This window comes from Anolis carolinensis, unplaced genomic scaffold, assembly GCF_035594765.1.
Source record: "Anolis carolinensis isolate JA03-04 unplaced genomic scaffold, rAnoCar3.1.pri scaffold_9, whole genome shotgun sequence".
Classification (NCBI taxonomy): domain Eukaryota; kingdom Metazoa; phylum Chordata; class Lepidosauria; order Squamata; family Dactyloidae; genus Anolis; species Anolis carolinensis.
Window position 1 is genome coordinate 4175916 of NW_026943820.1, and position 17912 is coordinate 4193827.

Consider the following 17912-nt stretch of genomic DNA (forward strand, 5'->3'; position numbering starts at 1 on the left):
TTTAAACAGGTATACAGGAGCGCACAATTTATTATAGGGATCCTAGCAATTTATGAGCATCAGCCACATGCAATTTCTAATCACACAGCCCTCCCCCCACCCTAAGGTTTTGTCCTTACCTCTAACCTTCAAAGGAATCTCTCTCCTTTGCCAGACAATGATGCAATCCCCTCTCCCTTGTTAATAGCAGGGGAAGAACCGTCCCTAGTCGCTAGGCACATCGGCCACCCGCCCCCCCAAAAAGCACAAAGCTAAAAAATCTCAAGACACAACCAAACAGAGCAAACACCCACAGGAAAAGCCTGGAGTCTGGATGGAGCAAAAGGCAGCCATGCTCAATACAATCTGGCTCACTAATAAAACTACTTCTGCAAGTTAGTCAGCATTATTATCCCCTCAGAGAAAGGAGATGGGCTGACTTGTTGCAAGAAATTGTCCCCTGCTTATTCACTCAGCCCTCTGTATCCACGAATACAAACATCCACAGCTTGAAAATATCCTCCCTGTTTTCATAACAAAATCCAAAAAGCAAACTTTCATCTTGCTATTTGACTTAAGGAACACAATTTTATTACACCATGAAAGTAATGGGACTTGAGCACCCACAGATTTTGGCACCCATGTGGCATCCTGGGACCAAACCCCACAGGCTCACTATCAGTGCTGTATTCCAGGCAGAAGATAGAGTATAGCCCTATTCCTTTCACTGGAAACCTGTTTTAATGAGATTTAAATGTACCACTAAGGCACAGTGCCATTAAAAAAACACATCCGTGTTCCCAACCATGAATACTCCCCACATCTGTTTCTGGAGACAGCAGAAAGATCCTATAAAGACAGCAAAGAGTCCAAGCCAGAAGGGAAGAGACTGGATGGCATAATGAATATCTATGACCTAAACACTAATAATTGTTTGCCACAGAATCTCACAGTTCACTCTGCTTGAAGAACTGGAACTACCTAGCAATGATCTCACCACTCCCCCTGCTTCCAATCTGTAGCATTTGAGCATGCCCATGGACTCCTATGCCCAATTAAGCATTGCCCTAAGCAGCCAATGGAACAGCGCCCACTTCCAACATGAAGGCATTCTCCAATATTAATATAATATAATAATAGTAATACTAATAATAATACATTTTATTTATTACCTGCCTCTCCTGATGTCTCGAGGTAGGATACAATAGTCAAAAACATATGAACATAAAATATATGCAATACATTACAAGGATAAAAACACAAAAATATAAAACTTGCACCAAACAGATACAGAATTGACATAATAGTAGCAACAGAATATAAATAAAAATGCATGATTGAGAATTGACCGTGTAGGCCGTCTGCCAGAAGAGATGGGTCTTCAATTGCATTTTAAATTCTGAATAGCCTGTTTAACTATAGCATCTCTTCTGGCAGGTCATTCTGCCATCATGGGGCAGGCAATAGAAAGGGAGTCTTTCTGAGGATCATCTGGCTGGTTGGAGTAGGAGCCCCCCAGAGGACCTCAGTGTGCTAAAAGGTGAATTGTGCAGCAGAAAACCTTTCTTGAGGGAACCTGGACCCAAAGCATGGAAGGCTTTAAAGGTCAAAAACAACACTTTATACCCGGAAACTAGTTGGCAGCCAGCTCACTTCTAGATGTTCCTGTGGCTGCCATGTCTTGAATTAAATGGAGTTTCTGAATTTGATAAAGGTAACCCAATATACAGTGGACTGCAGAATACCAACTTGCAGAATCAAGAAACCACAAACTTACTGACTTCTACTTTGATCCAGAACGGCATACTCACTTTAGGCCTAGGAAAAACAGAATCAACTAAAAATAAAAGGTTTCAGAAATGTTGGAACAGCCGGTATCAAAGGAATCAGTGGTACTTCCCTCCGCACATCTAGAAACGACACACAAGATGTCGAAATCCAATATTCTACAACACAAATTTGTTTCAGTCACTGAAAAGTACCCTGGAATATACTACATCATCATAGGAAAGTACTACTATATCCTACCACCTGTCCACACAACTCTTTTCTTGGTTTTCCTAGAGAAGGCCCATTTTGCTCTCAACTGTTCCTTCCATGGGTACCTGAATCACCACATAATCATCTGGCTGCACAAAACAACCATCTGTTTCTACCATCACAATACATTGCAAGATGGAGAGCAAACACTGCTGCCCTTGAGGGGCCAGGACAGGAGCCTGCACACACTAGCACTAAGGTTTGTATCTATTTTGCTGATGCTGTGAGGGAAGCACTTTCCCTGCATCCACAACTGACATTTTAAGGCAGGCTGGCAAGTCAATTAGCTCTCCCAATAAATGCTTTTCCGGAAACAAAAATGTTCCAGCTATATCTGTAATAGGTTTTTAGTCAGGTAATCAACAAAAAGCTCTGCAAAGCTTCTCAAATATTTCATTTTAAAGAAATGATGTGTTTCTTCTCAACGCGCTAAGGGCCCTGGGGCAGTATTGTTTATAGCAACAAAATAGATTTAATTCGACTAAATGAAAACAGTCCTGAGAATAATTATCACTATACTTATTTGGGTGGTTTTACCACATTCTCTCATTGAGAAAAGAAAAGGCATCAGGAACATCTTGTAAAAATCAGCTATACGTCTGTTTTTGCCCTTAGGTTTACAATCTGAAAGACACAACACAAAAGGAAAGGGGGACTGGAAGGAGGAGAAGGAGGAAAGGCAAAGTGAGGATATATCTCTAGCTAAAGCAACTGCTTGGAACATATACAGTTGAACAAATGTTCCTGGTCTCTGAGTGCTTTCCATGTGCTGTCTGATGACATACATCACAGATATCCAGAAAATATAGCAAAACAATAACTTCAAATTGAGCAGAGCATAGTATTACATTTAAATTAATTTACATTTACTATCATGATCCTGCAATCTTCCTTCTGGTTCCTCAAACCCTGCAAAAATGTTTCATTGCCCAGATTTCATTTTGTTGTTCTTTTACTATGACATGTGATGCAGAGTGATGATATAATAATAAGAACAACAATAATAACGGCACTGTTTACCCTGCAACCATTTCAAAAGCCCTCAAAATGAATGAAAATCATGGCTGTTTTCTTTTCCAGAGATCTCACAATGATGACAGGAAGAAGCACGCCATCACTTCCTGTTCCTACTGTTAGAAGGACAGCAGAGGAAAACAGAGTTTATGAGTTTGTAGCAGCTCACAGGAGGGCAGTGTGAGCATTGCTCCCCGATTTTCACACAGAAAACCCCACCCCAGTTTACAGGACAGACATTAACATACTTATAAGGAAAGTCTAACTTCTGACAGCTGTATGTTTGAAGCCAGAAGTGAACATTAAATTGTTATCTGATTCCATCATCTTCACATTATGCTACTACAAACTGAATTTAGGATATCTATTCATTATCAGCAAATATTTATTAAATCAAGGAGATCACGTGACATTATTTCCCTTGTGTGAAGCCACATCCTGTTTCATACCATTCGCTGCCTTCCCACTTGAAACCAGTTAAGCAACGTTTTTGCCTTAGCCAGTTGCTAAGCTCCCTTCTTCTATCTTATTGGAGCTCAAGTCCACTAAACAGGACAACACTGTGCTATCTCCATGACAGGCCACTCTGTTAATGTTCTGGCTGAAAAGCAGATGAGACAGGTGCAGGGAAGCTTACCAAATATGCTCTTATTCAATTGCTGTGGAAATGGAATTCCAGAGAAGTATGCATACTGGAATCGGCACATTTAGCTAAATGCTTTGACGTCTCTTAAAGCACTGAATTGGGCAAATGGATAATGAACAGAATCTCTGACCAAGGACAAATATAAAGTTGAATGATAAATACACACATCCTAATCAATCAGGATTACAAACATTCAAGTGTTTAAAAAGGGGCACTCATTCTGAACTTCCATGCACATGTACAGCCCTGAGTAAAACACATGAGGCAACAACAGTCACTTTCATTTAGCCTACAAGATTTGTTTTTTGTTTTTTTTAAAAAAAATCTGATAAAGCATCTGATTAAACCCCATGGAGTTTTCTGGAACGTATTTAGGAAAAGCACACTCCATCTATTCATAAGGAGGTAGCCAGCACCTGCAACCGAAAAGGCTTTTCAATCAGGGTTGCTGTATGTTTTCTGGAGTGTATGGCCATGTTCCAGAAGTATTCTCTCCTGACGTTTCGCCCACATCTGTGGCAGGCATCCTCAGAGGTTGTGAGGATGTGTACCTCACAACCTCTGAGGATGCCTGCTACAGATGTGGGTGAGACGTCAGAAGATAATACTTCCGGAACATGGCCATACAACCGGGAAAACATACAACAACCCTGTGATCCCGGCCATAAAAGCCTTCGACAACACACTTCTCAATCATTTTCCACAGCATGTTGGCTATGCTGTTCACCCTGTGCAATGAATCAAACTACACTGTTAAGAATGGGATGGCAACTTCTGGTTTGGTTTTTGCTCCTTTGAATTCAGAAGGTTCAAAGAATTTACTTACATAATGAGGCGATAACTGTAGACTACCATTCATGAAGAGATGGTAACGGTAAGGGTAATCCACCACATAGAAGCTCTCCAGCTGGCTATAACAGAGTTGATTATCCATAAAGTTGGACTACTCCTTCCAATGTGACCAGGAAAATTTCACATTGGCCTGTCTTACGGTTGCCATAAATTGAAAATGGCTTATAAGCACAAAGCAACAAGCAACAGAGGTCAGGGCTAATGACCTGAAATAATACAGAAAGAGGAAGGACAATTTCAATGAAGTATTTTATCCTGTGAGCAAATGCAAAACTGAACTGTGCTCAAAGCCTGAAACTTGGCTTGAATTCCAAATGGGATATGTCCTTTGAGTTGTGCCACAGCAGGTAGCGCTGACTGTTCTTGTTGACTTTTAAGAATTCAAAGTCTGCTCAGCTTTTTTTCGAAAGGCTTGTATCACCAAGCCAGATGTGGAAAAAATTCCACAACTCAGGTTTCCTGAGCAGAACAGGAAAGGAGGCCAGGGTTGCCTTAACCCTTATGCATGAAAAGCCCAAGCTTCTCAGCAACAAGACCATTCTAATCTATTCTAGCATTGAAACCTGTCCCCCTGAAGAAGAAAATAATCAGTTACTTGCTGGTTCACTGGAGGAATATGCCTCAATATGACAGTTCAGATGCTAGAGCAGCAATAACCAAAAAAACAACAACAAAGCTAATAAGGCTCTGCAAGGTTTTAGGAGCTTAAAAACAAACAAGAGCAATTCTTCTGACTGCCTCACTCAAGCCATTTACAGGAACAGGAATGAGCAGAGCTTGGGCTGGCAAGCTGCCACCGCATATGCCTTTCCTTCGACCTCCTCCAACTTGTCCTCAAGGGAGTCTGGACAGATAAATGCCTACTAGGAACTGAAATATACTACCAACGTGATACCCTTGGATAATTTCTGAAGCCTCACATTGAAAAATCAGAATACATGATGTCATTTGCAACTCATTTCATCCAATACCTAGCAAACATCCCTTTGTCCACATAAAGTAAACAAGGTTCAGAAAACCAGTCTCTTCAGATCACAATTAATCGTCAGGCATTTGAACCTCACTTCCTCAACACCATCCTCCCATAGTCCAAGAAATTATGCACCAAATAAAACTACTAGAGATTGTTGACTAAGAACTCATTTGCCTTCAATGTTATTTTCTGAACAAAACTGTAATCACTTTTACTCTAAAGATAAAGAACGGTAGCTTAATGAATGTATGAACCAAACATTTGTACTGCCATCATTTTTATTCCAGAAACATAAGAAATAATTTCCCTTAAATTTTTCATTTTATTGGCTTTTTGTATCTTCTCTCATCTACATGTAGAAACTATAGGGGGAAACTGTATAGATTGCTTCCCCTCATTTATCCCCAACAGTGTGTTTCTGAAAATGAAGAAAATGCTGTACTACTGTGTGCAAAGAGAACCTCGGTCTACACCATTCCCAAAGTGGAAGTGAAGATTTCTATTTTTTATCCAACGGAGTAAAATCCTAAAACTGAGACAGTAATTTTCATTGATGAATGTCATCTACATCTTATGAGCCACAGAATACTGAATTCAGATCAACCAATTAGTTGAAGAAAACGTTCAAGCAGAGACCTGTTGTTCTACCTGAAGAGCAAATATTTTATTTTACTTGCTGAGAAAACATTTTTATTCAAAGTTAGGTTCAGTTTTAATGTTTTGTCAAAATTGATCATCCTACAAAACAAAGAAAAAGACAAGAACAAGTCTGACACAGTGCACCTGTTGTTTCTAAATGGTCAATTACATTGATAAATACCTTTCTAAACTCTAAGAACAAATGCAACCAGTTTCCAACACTGTTCATTCAGACACAATTATTTCATAACAGCTTCTCAGTGAAATCCAGGGCAGATTTTTTTCAGGTTTGGTATGCTTACTAAGCTAAGCCACCAACCTCTAGACCAGGCATGGGAAAACTTCGGCCCTCCAAGTGTTTTGGACTCAATTCCCACAATTCCTAACAGCCGGTAAGCTGTTAGGAATTGTGGGAATTGAAGTCCAAAACACCTGGAAAGCCGATGTTTGCCCATGCCTGCTCTAGACACTGAATCACACTGATTTCTCTTATAAATTGGGGAATTTCAAGGAACTAGAACAAGAAAAACATTCTAAAATTAACACAAATAAAAGGAATATTCACAATTAAAATACAACAAAGCAAAGAAGGCATTGTGTTTTTCAAGATAATCCCAGGCTGTAAATTCATCTGGAGCAACAAGTTAACCAAAGCAACGTGTCCATACACATGCACACATACACCCACAGTCCAAATACCACAACACCACCAGGGATTACTGGTTTCCTGGAGAATAATGTAGAAAGATATCTGACAGCTGAGGCACGGCGCAACTTTTGCCATGAAGCCTGTATCTGAAGAAACCTCTCTAAGAGTCACAACAGGAAGAGGTAAACCATTTGCATTTTCCCCCGAGTGAAAACTTGTCACAAACAAGGCAGTTATTTTCTCATGTGCTACTTTATGTGTGTGCATATGGGAATTGGACCATGACACATTAACATTACATAACAATATTTAATAATGCATTCTGTGCTCACCACCCCTTCTTCATCACTCTTTATCTAATACTGCCTTCCTAAAAGGTTGCTTGAAGTTTTTTTTAAATGTTGTTCTATCTATAAGTCGTATTTAGAGACTATTTATTTGCCACATAATACACTGTGGTTGCTATAGAGACCAGTGTGAATGGTCTGCTTGTTCACAGGCTTGTATGAATTATAACACAGAATATTAGTTTTAAAAGGAACCCACTCTACTTTTTTCTCATCATTTTCGCAAAGTAGAAAAAATAGAAGAAGTAGAATTGCAACTCTTCAGTAATGAAAGTAAGGCTCTTATTTGTAACATGAACTCTAAAGAAAGCCTTGGCAAATTGATCCCTTTTCTAGTTTGCCGTTAATTCCCCCCCCAAAAACTGCAGGTGAATTTAAAAAGCATTTAAAATAACAGAATTTTCAGGATACACAGCATGAATAAATGAATTTTACTGTAATGTTCACAGACCAGGAGTAGGATATACAGCATAGTTTTTCAGCAGTTTTCAAATTTTGCCTGGATGTTGTTTGAAAGCATACTAAACATGCCTAACATATACGCTCAACAGCAATAGAGAAGCTTTCTGAATATGCCTGCCTTGACCCATCTTTTCCTGCAATCTGTAAAAGGGGGGAATGTAATACAGTAGAGTCTCACTTATCCAACACTCGCTTATCCAACGTTCTGGATTATCCAACACATTTTTGTAGTCAATGTTTTCAGTATATCGTGATATATTGGTGCTAAAGTCGTAAATACAGTAATTACAACATAACATTACTGTGTATTGAACTACTTTTTGTCAAATTTGTTGAATAACATGATGTTTTGGTGCTTAATTTGTAAAATCATAACCTAATTTGATGTTTAATAGGCTTTTCCTTAATGCCTCCTTATTATCCAACATATACACTTATCCAACAATCTGCCGGCCCGTTTATGTTGGATAAGTGAGACTCAATTTATACAACAATTTATATTCCACAAACACAAGAAATCAACTTCCTAAAACTTGTACTCTTATTTGCTTTTCCTATTGTCATGGATCTACATGTAGCAGACAGCCAGATGATCAAGTCTATCTGGCTCCCAGATATTTTGGACAATTTTTCACCTAAATGAGGCAACTGAGAATGGGTTCTGTGGAGTGTTTAGTTCTGGTTGCTGTTGCTGTTGTGTGCCTTCAAGTAATCTCCAACTAATCGTGGTGTTTCTTGGAAAGATTTGTTCAGGAAGAATTTGCCTTTGCCTTCCTCTGAGACTTAGAGAGTGGTCAAAGCCACCCAAGGGGTTTCCATGGCTGGATGAGGAACCCAATGCTCAAACCAGATTACCAGTGTTGTATGTTGAAAACAAATTCCCTGGTGCAACACATGCTCAAAGGAGCCCCCCCCCCTTTTATCTATCTGCAAATCTTGAGATTCTAATACAAATAATCCAAAGTTATTTCCACCAATGCTGAATCCTCTTCATCTATACTAGAACACACATTCAATTGATGCAAGATGACACCATTACCCAATAGGCCTGTACAGCACCCCCAAACGAATGAAGTGCATGCCTCACAACATTCTTGCACTATGCAGAGATCCAAGTAAAGGATAAACAGACACATCCACATAGAAAAGATCCCTGAAGGCATAAAAGTGTGCAATTTTTTTTTAAAAACCCCCACTATTGTTGTGTCTCATCTAGCTTTAACTCTTCAGCAACTGTCACTGCTGAATAAATATTCCTAGTTTAGAGATACTCCGCGTAGGCAAAACCATCAAGTCTAAAGGGAACAGAAGCCTCTTTTAAGACCCTGACACAAAGAACATTTGTCACACGGGGCCTTGTGTTACATTCCTGTGCTCCGAAACAAGAATCCCAAGCAATCGGAGAAGGCAGGATTGTTTCAAACAACTTGCAGAACCATGTTAAGTAGATGAGGTCATGAAGCCTGAACTTCTTTCCCTTACAAGTGGTGAACAAGGCAGCCAACCTGTGTTACCAACTTCATGGATAAAGCAGCAATTTCCTCAAGTTTAGAGATGCAAATAAAACAACTGACTAATTATTCCAGGCTACAAGGTATGAAAATGTTTAAGGAAACTAAAATGGGCCCAAAGTCTTCTGTTCAGAAAATTTCCATCAGAATGTTACTGTTTTCCAAGTTGATAAAATGTACTAAGTCCACATTGACTAACCAAACCGACTGTGCCTTGAAAGTGTCTCAACAAGATTAGGAGATAATGAATATGGTTGGAACGGTAAAATATGTAGGTTGATGCTACAGTAAAGTTGTATATGCAGATGTCAATGACAGCTGGGCAAGTTAGCACAGCTTACACTTCATCGATGGAATGGTCTCATTTGCACCTTCGGCTAAAAGCAACATTATAGCTGCTATACGTGGAGAAAATCACGCAGACACCCATGCCTTCGCTAAAGAGGGAATTACAGTACAATTAAAGTTTATAGATGCTGGTAAATTTTGGTTATGTTTCCTACACTATGCTGGGTTTTTCAACACCTGGAAGTTTTATAAAATGCTTAGTGGAAGACATCTTTTACAGCTGTGTGCTTGAAAGGAAAGAACATAATTACAATTCTGAGCATGAAACAAGCTACCACCACACAAGCCTAGACCAAAACTGTTTTCTCCAGCTGTAGTGAATCAAAGTAGTCTGAATTAAACAACAAAAAGGCCTCGAACAGCCATTCTTGGTGACTTTAACCTAATAATTGGGCAGCACCTGGATCCGGAAGGGCTGCAGAGGATTGTAAGGGCCTCAGATGTTCGGTGGATGTGGTCCAGTGGTTCTTTGATCTCGCCGGAAAGCAGGACCTCAAACAATGCATCTGTGTCCTGGCTGGCTCACAGATCCGGGTGTGGACCTGAGGGGATTTATAAGAGCTAGTGTTACACTGCAGCTGGAAAGGAAAAGGATGGAGCCTGTTTAAACGGCAGGCAAACAAATGTAAGGGGAAACGAGGTATGATCCGTTCCCCATCCTTACTCACCCCCCAAATGCCCCAAAGATATTTCCAATGGGGATGTAGTATGAACCAACTGAATTTCCATGGAAACCAGAGAACTAAACATATTGTTGAAAACTATTATCAGTCCAGAGTCTGTTATGTTTCCCACACCCATACATACTACAATTAATCCTATCTATCACGAAGGAAAAGACAGTGGGAAGGCAACCCTTCTTAAAGTTAGAAAGCCTTACGGATAAGATGAAGCGAGACAGCTGTCCCCTAAACAGAGCCTATTAAATGGCTCTACTTCTCATTTTTGCCCCCTATTTGTCCAGGAAAATGGGAGAAGGGGCGATAAAAAAACTGATTTCTTTTCCTAACCTTCCCCCCCCCCTTTTTTTTCTTTCTGGGTCTTTGCATGTCTAATCTAAGGGCAGCAGGCCAAAGGAAGGCTTACCCCAAAACTTTGTATAAACATCTACTCAAATTCAGCCACTCCAAGACTCAAATAAACTTCCTAACAACATGCCCTCTTCATCAGTGAAAAGCAACTTTATGGCATAAGCAAGACAACGTGGAAGTAGCCAATGAAAACCACCACCTTCTGCATGTTTTCTCAAACCTCATGAAGCAACTATATGAAAAGGCCAAGAGTTTTGAAGTCTCAAGCAAGGAGCCCAGGACTTGAGGAGTGTGTCTTATGCTTTCGACCAGACAAGGACCAAAAGGTCCCTAGTAAAACACCCAATCCAACAGCTTAGGTGCTGCATGTTGCACTATGTGTAGTTTTCTGCTCATTTGTCAAGGGCAGCCCTCCTACAAAGAATGCACTACTGTAAATCTACTTGGAGAGATTAAGGTATGAACCACTGTGGTCAAGTCTGCCCTTCCGTGGAAAAGAGGCAATGGATGCATCCACTGAAGGCGGGAAAAGGCATTTCTGGCAAAGTAGTCATCTGGCCTTCTCAGAGCAGTCATGAATCCACAAGGAGTATCAGTTTGACTGAACATGAAATATGCATCAAAACAATTTAAACTGGTGAATACCAAACTGTGATTCAGGAAACTCCAGGATCTCCTCAGAAGCCCCCAATGGTTATTCTCACAAGAAGTCAGTGTGGCAGCCAAGCCTCCCTGCAGTTGCTGATCTTATTCCCATAAAACAAAATCTTGGCAGAGTCGTATTGTATTTTGGAATGTGCTCTTGCTTTGTGCTGAGCAATGAAGCCCAGCAGAACTGGTGATCTGGTTCAGAAATAGAAAACAATTCCTCTAGCTGAAAAAATTGGTAAAAACTTTCAGAATTGGCTTGTCTAATGTTACAAATACACAACATTAAAACATGATCACAACTCAACTTTACATTAAAGAAAACTTAAAAGCTTTCCTGTGAAAAACAACTACAGGATATTGGCAAGACTGCAAGTATTTGGGGGGAGGGGGGCTAAGTACAACAAATGGATTTTATTTTGTTTGTGCAACAGAAAGAGGAAGTCTATTTCTTGCAAGACTGCAGTATTAAGTATAGCACTGCCAGGAGAATAGCCAAAACTATTAAAGAACTTTGAACAGTTATGATGTTAACCGAACCACCTAGGATCAAACATGCTGAAAATGGACATGAGGACCAATGGTTTAGAGCACCAGAAGTGAGCTTCTCTTGTCACTTTCTATTTTTAACAAGAGGTAGACCTTTCAGAAGATCCCATCTGATCTTCAAGGCTAAAAAGCTTCAACACTGGTGAGCACATGGACAGGAGATCACCAATAAATACTAGGTTTCATAGACTACATTTTCCTACCACTTCAGATGATTCCTTGCCTAAGGAACTCCAAGAAATCCATCCAAGAAATCCATCCATAAGACAACAAGAGACCTGAAAACACATTCCAAAATGAAATTACCTAAATATGGCAAAAAGAGAATGAAGGAGGAACAGCCCCAAACAAACCATCAAGAGCATCTCTGAACCTCCCTGTTTTTCTCTGCATGAGAACGGGTATTGAAAGCTTCTCATCATGCTTTGAATGGAACAGAGTAGAGAAGCTTCTAATCTTCTCATCTTGTAATCAAAAGGAGACAAAAAGAGCCTGAGGCTCAGGCCTAAAGGACCTGTGTTTGTTCCTGCATAAGAACATAGCTAATCTGTTTGATAAAGGACCACTCATTCCACTTTAAGAGACCATCCAGTGTTCGCGTTCACAATCAATTCTAGCAATCCTATGCTGAAAAGAGAAGCATAAGCAGCAGCAGCAGAACCATAATGCAGAGGCAAGAAACCTCTACAGCTCCCCAGGCTCCTCTCCACGTTGTTGAGCTTTGGAGAGACATAGGAATCATCACCTCCGTAATTTTGCCATTTGAAAGGGCACAAGAAAGAAAAAATCCTAATGGGGGAAAGGGCAATCTGCCCAGGTACCTAGAATTGGGAATAGTGGCCCCAAATGACTCTTCCACTTCCTAGCTCTGCCTCTGGAGGGAAGAACTAAAATTAGCTCATCCACTCCCAAGATCCATAGCAGCATTAGTCATTAAAATGTTAACTTGTCACATACGATTTTAATCAAGTCACCCTCTGTGGTGTGCTCAGCTTCGAAAGCACAGTACATGAGGTTTACCCCTTTTCATCATCATTGAAAGATGAAATGCATGAGATGAGCCTGCAGCGGTATACAAGGGGCTATATTCTGATTTTTTAAAAATCTAGTTCTTTTATAAATTTGCTTCTTCCCTAAACATTAACAAACAGTGTCTCTAATAGTGAAGGTTTAAAAGGAACCAAAACTATGGCTGTCACCCCCGACTCATTTCAAAACTGGCAGTTTTAGGTCTGCCCTTTAACATCAAATTTCAGTTACAAAAATTACTTTATATGCCAAACCTGTGCTGAACAAGGAACAGCAGCACATAATGTATCTCAATTAGCACATGCATGTAACTGGGATGGAAATGACTTCAATTTAGGTAATTGGCTTTCCACAAACAAAATTACAAGAGCAGTTCTCACTGCACTGTAGTATCACCTCGCTGCATCTGGACGTCTAGGATAATGACTGACAATAATATTTTAACATATCAGACTACAACCACCACTACTCAACACAATCCCAAGCTACCTTCTGCGTACTGCTGACCAGGAGTGCTCTTTGCACAAGGTAAGTAGTAAGACATCCCACAGCAGTGAATGTCTATGTCCCTAGATTTGGTTACAAAATACTCCAGGCCAATGGAGCTTATGGATCAATGTGATTGACTGTCAAAGAGAAATTGAAGGAACGAAAGAAACAGTTATAGGCAAGGAAAACATATATAGTACAGGTTCTTAGCATGTGGAAGGAAAAACTGCTGATATCCCATACCCGAGGGTTCAAGAAGCTTTGCTCTTCTTAAATCCTTTCCAAGCAATTGCTTTTAGTCCCAATCCTCAATGCTTCAAACTGACTATTTGAAGACACACGCCACAAAGTTCTGGTCCAAAATATCTTACAGAAACCTGCCAGTCCAGATCCCTCCAGGGAACATGAAAAAGCCCACAGAGAGAAGGCAATGTAGAGCCTGGAAGAGGTTCAACACCAGTAACATTCCCCCATCTCTTTCCATTCTCAAAAATCTTCCTAATGCAATTATGTATTCGTCCAAGAAAGGAGCATAACTTTAGCTATAGTACTGCCAGAAATTTACAAGTTAGGTCTTCTGAGTTCAAGCCTGTTGATTATACAAGCCAACAGTTATGATTAGGCTATAAAGGTTTATTCCATGTGGAAACCGGTAGCCTGGATTAACTAGATTCCATTATTATCTTCAACTACATCAGAAAATATATAAAAGGGAAGTTGGGGAAAATGCAACTCAAGTCTTTGCCAGAATCTTGACCTTACAAATATTTTCCATGCAGAGTAACAATACCGCCACTCTATCCATTCAAGAATCTGTAAATATTTAAAGGCTACTTCACCCAAGCTAAAGAGTTGCTAATGCAAAAGGCCTGTATTAAATGGAAGCCAAGCTTTGGCCCTATTTTGTCAAAGAAATTTTATCTGTATTGTAACACATGGGTTTTACAAAACACAATTTAATCCTTGAAGCGTGGGTTGAAAATGCTTTTCACTATCCACCTCAGATTCACAATTGTACTCTTCTTGGGAGGTCAAAACAAGGCAAGATTCGAGCTTGGAGAAACAATTCTCGTTAGCAGCATCACAATATTCATCCTTTTAATCTTACACCTACACGTTCATTAGGAGCTCTGTGAAAATGCTATTGCCAAAACCTCCATCTCATTTCTGCTCAGAGGAAGCCTTGACCTGCCAGCTTCTCTAATGAAAATTGTGAGTAGTGACCAGCTGTCATTTTGCACTAAAACTCTCTGCAAAAAGAAAGCCACCAAATCCAGAACATTAGCCCTGGATGTTGATAATGAAAAGGGGGACTTTGTCAAGAAAGTCATGGATTTGTTAACTGTGCAACCAAATGTCAAAACATGGTCATTAGTGTGGCATAAGCATCATAAGGTTATTTCTAAACTCCAGAAACTGACACTTTTTATTTTGCTTTCCACTAATTTAGGGGGTGAACAACTTTTATTATAACAGAGAGGTAAACCGGATCTTGTATATAGCTTAGAGAATATATCCTAGAACAAGGAATTCGACAGAATGTGAAACTATCACAATGGTAAACTACAGAAATGCTAAACATTTGCTTCAAAAATGGAATTCTTGTTTTAATATACTCAGAGACTAGAGTCCAGACCAAACTAGTGATCTAACAACCATCAATACAATCATAACATCAGTCTACAAGTCCAAGCATGTAGACCTTCTCAGAGAACTACATTTCTCACTCTTATATGTTACATTTAACCCTAAGCCTAAACTTTCTTTCAAATATAGATTACTCAAGCAAAAGCTCTTGGGAGAGGATATTCTTCAATATGAATTCAGGAAATACCCCCAATGTTGCTGCTGGGCAGACATGTTCACATTTTCCAGCTGAAAATAAAGAAGGATGATGGTACAGCAATTAATGCCCTAGTCCCAGAATTCACAGACTAGCAGTAATCAGTGGAAAGGGAACTGGCTGAGCCCCTTCTAAAGGAGGGAAAAAAGGAATTCTTACTTTCTTCCAACAACATAAAGAAGAAAGTCAACCTCATCCCTTCCATATCAAGAAACTCGCCTCTCACTAATGCCTCATTCAGCACTAAAAGGCTGGTTATTGTTCTGAGAGGATCCTCTTGAATAAAGAGAGAACGATTTCATGTGCACCTAGCAGTGAGTCCAATCTTCCAGTTTTATCACTATATCACAGAATAGAAAGAATATTTTTTACATCTGGTCACTATACCATGCAACTTTTTTTTACAAAAAAGAAATGTTACTTTCAAAAAATATTTTCAAGTGTGAGACCAACTGTTTCCTTGAACGGTGGCAATCCCACAGCAGCAACTGGCACAATACAACCAACATGGATTTCTGCTGTTTAAAATGTTCATTTTACTGTCTCCAAAACACACAATACGGCAATTCACATCTCAGTGAAACTGCCCTATGGCATTCTTCTCCACAAAGGCTGTTGAATCAGCAGCCAAGGACTTTGAACTCATCAGCAAACCCGCTTTGCGATTGGATACTTGACTGGAGCACATAACAACTGCAAACCGACACAACTATCACACTTACACACATGTACAAGCTTCCTGCAGGCAAAGGGACAATGATGGAGAGTGCAGTTCTATATGATAAAGGACAAAAGGAGAAGAAGGGCAACTGCATCCTCAAGCTTTTATTTACTAAGTTGCTATGTATTACACTATAATTAAAACAAAAATTGGCTGAGAGGACTTGAAGGCAACTTGCGACAAAAAATCACCACTTTCTTAATAAGCAGAAAATAGCTTCTCCATCACAACTAAGACAACTTGAACTAAGGTTTCTACCAAAACCTGTTGATATTTACCTTTAAGAAGGTTAAAGATTACCGCAAGACTTCATATTTTGATTTTGCATTAACTTTTATGTAAGTCATAGAAAATAGTTTAGGGGGAAAAAAGAATAAGGTATTTACCGATTCCATAGTTGAAAGCAGCAGCTAGTAGGGTAGGGATAAAATCCAACAAAGAGGTTTCCCCAAAGAAACTCGGTATTCTGAAAGACAGAAATGAGCCTGCGTAAATATTCATTATGCAGCTTCAGACAAAACATTTGCAATGTAGCCTTCTGACAAAATGGCATGTTCAAATTACACCTGATAAGCCATCTTTTGAATTTTATGCCCATGATGCTTTGATGCTACAACACTCCATTCCGTTGACTGGTTCAAACACACATAAAAGACTTTGAAAGGAGGGCAGTATTGAAATTTCAGAAATATACATTTCTAGCATTGTGTCTGTCTATGTGTTAATTTCTTTAGGCCTATCTCTCTGTTGTCCCCCCCCCCCCCGCCCAACATTTATAATTGTCTCTGAAGAGCACACACAACAAAAAACATTACCTTCAATAAAATGTGAGAAATCTTGTTGGAAAACCAAAGTAAGGAAAGTGATCTCATTATCTCCCTCATGTACACATTCACAGAAAAATAACACTTTCAGGCTATTTATTAAAGCAATTTCTTTATTGTTTGGCTTTAAATACAGAAGCATTAACAGTATTTCACAAATACAAATAAGTGCTCATAAATACTGTTCCCCTGTCATTCTTCCATGCTAGTGATTTTGTAAACACTGGGTGGACGAAACTAATATTTCCAAATAAAAATACCCTCTCCCTTTTAAAACAAAGATCGTGTTGATTTTACAACCAATGCATCCATAAGAATATCTGGTGCCTCCTATTCTAGAACAAGAAAGTTGTGACTCATAATTGCAGAGAAGCCAGCTGTTCGTAAGTCAACCAAGTCAAGGCTAACCTATAAATGGGGGGGAAAACAACACTGTCAGCCCTGGGCAATCACATAGACAACAATGCCTAACAAGAAAAAACCCAAAACAAAACAACATAGATGAAATTAAATGTCAGCCAGGCAGAGCAACAAGAAGCAAATCATAATTCAAGGTAATGCAGTTCTACCTTTGGGCCTAAGCATGTCCTTTGGACGAAGGCCTCTTACTTGGGAACAATTCATAACTGTGAAAACAATATATATCTAGAATTTCACTAATGGCCTTTAGGAATTTAGTTTCAACTGAGTATCCGACAACTGTAACTGGCATGAGAATATTAACATTAAAGCACTACAAATAACAATGGTCACATAAACATGCCACCAACTCATTCATGAAATGAGAATCCTACCCTGCCAACAAAACTCGATTTGTATCTTTACAGAAACAAAAACAAAAAAAAATCTGAAACAGCAGTCTGACACTTTACATTTTAAAAATTATTTTGCTCTCATAGCTTTTGAATTATTTTCAGTATGATTTAATTTTATACAGCTTTTTAAGATGTTCATTTTCATTTTTAATATATATTTCATTCTGTCTTTAAGCTTTTACATTGCAATCCAAGTCAGATGGTCTTATTTTGCCCTAAAAGGCACCTCATAAATGATGTTATAAACGAAGATGGGAGATATACCACTGTAAAGAAGTGCCTGCTTACTTCAATGCCTCTGTATCCCTGCTTAGTCCAAACAACGTCACAAATGTGAATATAACACTAAAATCCATTCTTGAACTGGAAAAACGAACAAATGTGCTACAATGCATAACAAACCATTCCAGACAGCAGGAGGCCAAGCCAAGTGTAGAATATTCCTTTTGGAGAGAACCTCTGACATGCTTAAAATGTCGAAACAGATGGCGAGCAGTCCTTAC

The 17912-nt window shown here is 39.3% G+C and overlaps 1 protein-coding gene across 6 annotated transcripts in view; it reads right to left on the minus strand.

The window, feature by feature from the left end:
* ankrd11 (ankyrin repeat domain containing 11) overlaps positions 1-17912 on the minus strand; it is a 142237-nt gene that overhangs the window by 104506 nt on the left and 19819 nt on the right. For 4 of the 6 annotated variants that reach the window (XM_003227439.4, XM_008120645.3, XM_062961798.1 and 1 more), the window contains exon 2: positions 16157-16236. The exons of 1 other annotated variant lie outside the window; for it this stretch is intronic. The gene's annotated coding sequence lies outside the window, so the exon portion shown is untranslated. Of the gene's footprint in view, positions 1-9860; positions 10003-16156; positions 16237-17912 lie in introns of all 6 variants that reach the window. One more of the 6 variants, XM_062961797.1, reaches the window with a different exon arrangement.